Here is a 6,000-nt window from a genome sequence, read left to right as displayed (position 1 = left end):
CATAAGACTTTTAACACATTTGCAACAAGTTAACCATTGCATGTTTCACTACAATGTTCTTTCCCCTACAGAGCACAGCATATGCCTCTCACATGACTCAGGAGCAGGAGTCATTAAAAAGGCAATGGTGAGTTTGTCAAGTAAGAGTTCTTATGAATATACTTACAGAACTGGTTACAGAATTCTATAGTTACAGAATTGGTTGACTGAATGATATAACAATGAATAAAAGTAAAGGATTCTTCACAACTGGCCAGATGCATCTTGAATAGAGATTTCTGTGTTAATGTCTTTATATAAAGGCTGAACACATTATTGCCCAAGTAAATGCCTTTGGTTTCACTTGTCTGTGTGGCATTCCATTTGTGAGCTTCTGTGTTTATACCATAATTATTTAAATTAGAATGATATTAGAATGAAACTTGGTATGGCAGGTGTGTGTGTGTGAAGCAGGATCTTTCAGGGATAGCTCTGCCAGCTCTATACTATCCAGAATAGTTATTAGAATGTAGATATAGGGAGGTTTTGTGGCTCACTGCATCATACCATTGGAATCCTAACTGGTTGATTGTTTGGAGGAATCAGAATCAGAGATCATAGAATGTTAGAGTTGGAAGGGACCTTGCAGGTCATCTAATCCAATCCCCTGCACTCTGCAGGAGTATACTGAAAGATAGCCCTACATACCTACAACATACCCAAAAGATGGTCGTCCAGCCTCCGCTTGAAAATGTCCAGCGGAGGAGCATCCACCACTTCCCGAGGCAGACTGTTCCACTGCTCAACCACTCTTACAGTTAGGAAGTTTCTCCTGATATTTAGCCGATAACGACTCCCTTGTAATTTCCACCCATTAGATCTAGTCTTGCAATCTGGAGCAAGAGAGAAAAGATCTGCTCCATCTTCTACAAGATCCTTGATTGCTTGGCTAAAACCCATACTAGAACATGGATTTCTTGAAGGTTTTCTGGCTTGCTATGTTGTTCTCTCGTCCTACATATTGTGTGGATTTAGTTGCTTTACATTCTTCAAAAGTAAGTGTTCTAAGCCCCACTTCCAGATTGGCCATAACAAAAAGTCTTTGCAAATTTTGTATGTCATATACCTTTCCCATCTAATGTTACCTCTGGATATAGACATTTTGATGGTTTTGATGTCTTAGAACCCAACATTCTGAGCCAACAGGCATAGAACAAGGTTGTTTTTGTTGGTTAAAAACAGTTATGGTTTGGAAAGGCAGCAATTATAGGTGCTGGTCTTTCAGGAAAACCTGAAACAGAACTGTTATGTATTAAGTTCTGCATTAGCTTGAGTTCTGAAACAGGATTGTAAATACACCAATCAGAGCTGCACAATGTTCTGGAGGGAAGCACTCTGATTGGACCTTATATGTAAATAGTGATTGGTTAATATCTGACTTGTGGGCGTGGCTACCCAAGCCCGGACTGTTTAAAAGAGAGCCTGTTGCTCTGTATGTTTGTCTGTTCTGATTTCTTCTGACTTCATTAATAAAGCTGATTCACTGTTCACAAGCTGTGTTGAGTCTCATACTTAACAATAACCATAGAAGAATACCTTTTTTAGGACTTAGAAGCCTTAGGAAGAAGCAGGCAAGCTTTTGCACTCACTGGAACTCCTCTATGGACTGGAAGTTCAGCAAAAAACCAAAGGGTTATAAAGGAGATGCTACTGAGACTAACCTGTAAGAAGCAGTCTGCAGTTTGTCATAGCCTTAAGACAGAGTTCTTCAGCAGATTGGATTAATTACTGGTGTTTATATTTTCAAAAGGAGAGCTACTATTGCTCCTTTGTCCAGTAGCTTCTCTTTTTTTTATAGAATGCCTGTTCTGACTTTGAGTGTGATTAGAATGATGGACTGCCAAAAAATCAAACAAGTGCATTCTAGGTTAAATGAAGCCCAAATTCTTCCTAGAAGCATAAGTGGCTATTGTATTTTGATCACACCATGACAAGACTCACTGGAAAAGACAATAGTACATCTTTATATCTGGTTGTAAACAACACAGAAAGGTGGGGGAAATGTATAGGAAGGGTGGACAGAGAGTTGGGGAGAGAAGAGATTTAGAATGAGTAATGTAGGGCGGAATTGTCAACAAGTCACAGCCAACTTTTGGCGACTCCTCATGGGGGAAGGGCTAGAGGAGGATCAAACATGAAATGGATTGATTCAATAAAGGAAGCCATGGCCTCCAGTTTGCAACACCCGAGCAGGCCTGTTAATGATAGGACATTTTGGAGGTCTGGGTTGCCATAAACTGGAAATGACTTGATGGCACATAAACACAGAATGATACAGCCTAAGCTATACAATGGCAGTCTCAATCAGAAAGGCAAATTATGGATACATTTGTCTAAGCCAAATCAGCCTCTCAAAGACGCAGATTCTTGTTTTCTTTCTTTCTTGTGTGAGTCACTGAAGAAGCAAATATTGGATGCTGCGCACTGTAATATACAGGAAGAAGGGGGGAGGGACAAAACTCTTTGCAGCAAGATCCTATTGGTGTTTACTCTGAAGTAAATGTTACGGATTCCAATAAGTCTTCTTCCCAAGTAAGCGTGAGAAGGCTGAGATAACATCCCCCTGAGATAACATCCAAGAAGGAACGCGTGCGGAAACGCTGCCTGCGTGAGGACGCTTCCCTGTCACTCTGCGGTCCGCCTGGGCCGAGCCTTGGGGCGGCGGAGAATCTCCCGAGGCCGGCCGCGGAGAAGCCGCTAACTCTCGAGCGCCTCCTGGTGAAGCGCCCGCGGCCTTTTGGAGTCTCCCCTCCCTTTCCCCTCAGTCCCTGCCGCCGCCGCCGCCGCCGCCTCCTGGGCGGGCCTTGGATCCGCCTCCAGCCGCTTGCGGGGGTGAAAGGAACATGGTGGCCGCTTCCTCCCTTCCAAGGAGCCGCCAGAGCGGCGAATCTGGTCGCTCTTGAGGCGCTGGGGAGGCTGAGGCCGAGGCAGCGGCCGGAACGGTCCCTGAGTTTACGTGAGGTGAAGGAGCCCCGCGTTTGGCTCCGCCACTGCAGGTGAGTCACCCAGAGAGGGAAAGGTGTGTGTGTGTGTGTGGGGGGGGTGACAGGCAAGTAAGCAGGGAGGCGCCTGGCTGCTCCCGGTGGCTTGCCGTGCCTGTTCTCTGTGCCTGCTTTTGCTCCTCTCTTGGTGCGCCTTGCCCCCCACCTCCTGCCTCCCCCCGGGCTTCGGGAACAGGTAAACCCGGCTTCGGCGTGCCCCGGGGGAGGCAAAGCTGGGGGCGGTGAAGGGATGGACTGACGGCGACGATAGTTATTTAGTAAACACGCACTTCGCCTCTGATCAACCCCCCCCCCCATCTATTTTCTCCTCCCCTCAGCGGCTGGGGGTTGCCAGATCGGTTTTGCTTTTAAAATGAGGTGTGCTGCGTTGACTTACGCCAAGTCAAATGCCTGACCCGCCTTCTCCAGGGAGGTGTTTTTGGAAGCCCTTGGAGGGGTGGAGACCGGGTTTTATAGCCCGTGCAGAAGTCGGCCCAAATGAGTTCAGGAGGAATTGGTTCCAAGTAAACGTGCTGTCTTATTGCGTAATCGTCTGCATGTCTACTCAGGAGCAAGCCCCGCTATGTTCAGTGAGGTATATTCCCAGATAATCTCTTCACACTTCTTGTGAGTGGCTTTCTCCTACCTACACATGTCCTTACCTGCCCAGGTTTTCTGTGTGGTGCTTGGGAAAAAGCAAGTCTCTGAGAAGAGGCCTCACCCTGTTGTAATGGTTTGATGCCTGTTCCCACCCCCACTCCCCTTACAAGTATTTATGTGTAACATCAGTGATTTTATTCTTATGCAAAATGGCATATGGGCAAATGGTTATTCCTACAAGCTAATCTTATAGGTCTTTGTAACTCCTCTCTTCAAGCATCATCTGTGCACAGTAGTAAGGAATATGGTTGCTAATTATACACTTCAGACTCTGTTATGGTCAAAATCTTCCTGGTGCAAGTAAGCAAAGTTTTAATTATCTAGCTGAATCTAAATACCTGGTGAAATTCCTGCTTAGAGTTGCTTCTGTTTCTCTTTCCCTCTCTTCCTCCCTTCCTCCAGCTCTTGGCTTGCTCTGTGCCCAGCAGATGGAGGATTAGTTAGTTGAAAGGGGACCTCCTTGAATGCCAGCACAAAAGATACAGACAGCAGGTGTTGAGGTAAGGTTCTGGGCACTTTCTACCTTATCTTGCTTTGTTTTCCCTTCTCTAGCCCCTCCCTTCAGCCCCTGTGTGATTCCACTTAACTCTTGCAGGAAGTTGTGCAAGGAATCCTAATCACCGATTCTTAGAAAACAACAATAATAGGCTAGTTACTATGATGTGCATGAGTATATTTGACTCTTGGTTGTATTTTAACAAGCAGATTCAAAATGAAAGTGTACTTCGCCATGTCGTTCAGGGTTTCTGTTTACAGCATGCGTCTGGGGACTTGGTTATGTGAACTACTATTGTTTGGTGTGTACTTAACAGTACCTTGAGGCAGTTCTTGGCAGTGTTGCATAATGTTCCAGTTTACTTCAGAAAATGTTGGGATGTTGGCTTATGGTGATCTTTCAGTGAAGAACTAGTTGCCTTACCTTACCTACTTATTTAATGTTGGTGCTCCTTCTGGCTCAGTCTCTTTTTTTGCAATTTCGTTGGTTGCAGTTATGGATGAATTAAGGTGCATGCTGACCAAGTTAACTGACTACTTCAGTAGCTAGTTAGCATGAATGAGACAGCTAGGTCCATTAGTAGTTTGGGAAACTGGAAGATCCAGACCTAGAACAATGAATATGTGTAATACATATTCTGCCTAGTATGGGTAATGCTTCATGCATCTGATGAAGTGGACTGTAGTTCACCAACACTTATGCCACAATACATTTGTTAGGTTCTAAGCTGACACGAGATTCTTTTTGATGGCAGTAAATAAATGTGGCTACTCCAGATCTGGATGCGAAGGAACCGCTCGGCTAAACTGACCCGACTACTCTGAGATTAAGGATACTGACTCTAATAGTTGCACCGTGGTTTTTAAAAAGTTGGTGTCAGCTGCCCACGCATAAATCAAAATAGGAACTAGACTAGACACAAGACAGAGAAATAAACATGCAGTTTAAGAATAAAATTTAAAAGGGCTGTGATAAAACACTGTGTTTTTATACAGACAGTAACAAAGAACTAAATTAGATCTGACGGTGAGAGTTCTTTGTGTTCAACTATGACACTGCCCCAATCATACACGAAAACAACAAGTGGGCTGTACGGGTGAGGGAAGACAGAACCATCGTTCTGCCCACGGCTTTTCTCTGTAGCTAAGCTCCAATACCAGAAGTGATCTCTAGTGGATTATGGAAAGAGATAGACAAGAGGAAGAAAATGGACACAGGGAAGGTTTGGCACCATTAATCTGCAGACCAGTTTTGCTATTAATATCAGATCTCTCTCTCTGTGCAGTTGGAGGGTCTGCTTGGAAATTATCACAGTTGTACCAAGTTTAGCTCTAAATAGCCTTGTTCTTTACGTCGTAAAATATTCTTAAAAATGGAATAACTACAATTTCCAAATAAAATTTGCTATTTAATATTGCTGAAATGGCATGTGAATGTATATGTCTAATATAATACCTTGTTATTGTCGATAACTTTTTTTGTCTAATGCTATGATGCATTTTTTTGGGTAAAATTATAATACTGGTGGTGATACCAAAAACAAAATGGGTTTACTTTGTCAAACACACAAGAATGTCCCATGGTCAGGCATTAGTCTCCCTCTCCCCCTCTCCTCTTTTCTGAGGGATCCTTTCCATGTGATTAGGCATTTTACATGATGGCTTGCGCCTTCTTTGTAATGGAGGGAAGGGTTGCATTAAGGTATATTATGAATCGTATAAGATGCTTCGTTAATATCTTGAATAACTAACTATGTCTAGCAGTTAAATAGCTTGTATGTAGCCATAAATTAGGGTTCACTGATATGTTTGAAGCTGGCGTGAC

At 43.8% G+C, this 6,000-nt stretch overlaps 1 protein-coding gene across 1 annotated transcript in view; it reads left to right on the top strand.

Moving 5' to 3' along the window:
* Positions 1-2,875: 2,875 nt before the first annotated feature.
* Positions 2,876-6,000, top strand: part of DENND4C (DENN/MADD domain containing 4C) — an 86,262-nt gene continuing 83,137 nt past the window's right edge. Inside the window, exon 1 of the mRNA XM_015427780.1 lies at positions 2,876-3,035. The gene's annotated coding sequence lies outside the window, so the exon portion shown is untranslated. The remainder of the gene's footprint in view (positions 3,036-6,000) is intronic.

Source organism: Gekko japonicus, unplaced genomic scaffold, assembly GCF_001447785.1.
Source record: "Gekko japonicus isolate JY-2015 unplaced genomic scaffold, Gekko_japonicus_V1.1 scaffold487, whole genome shotgun sequence".
Lineage (NCBI taxonomy): Eukaryota > Metazoa > Chordata > Lepidosauria > Squamata > Gekkonidae > Gekko > Gekko japonicus.
Note: the sequence above shows the minus strand (reverse complement) of the source record. Positions and strands in the feature narration are given on the sequence as shown.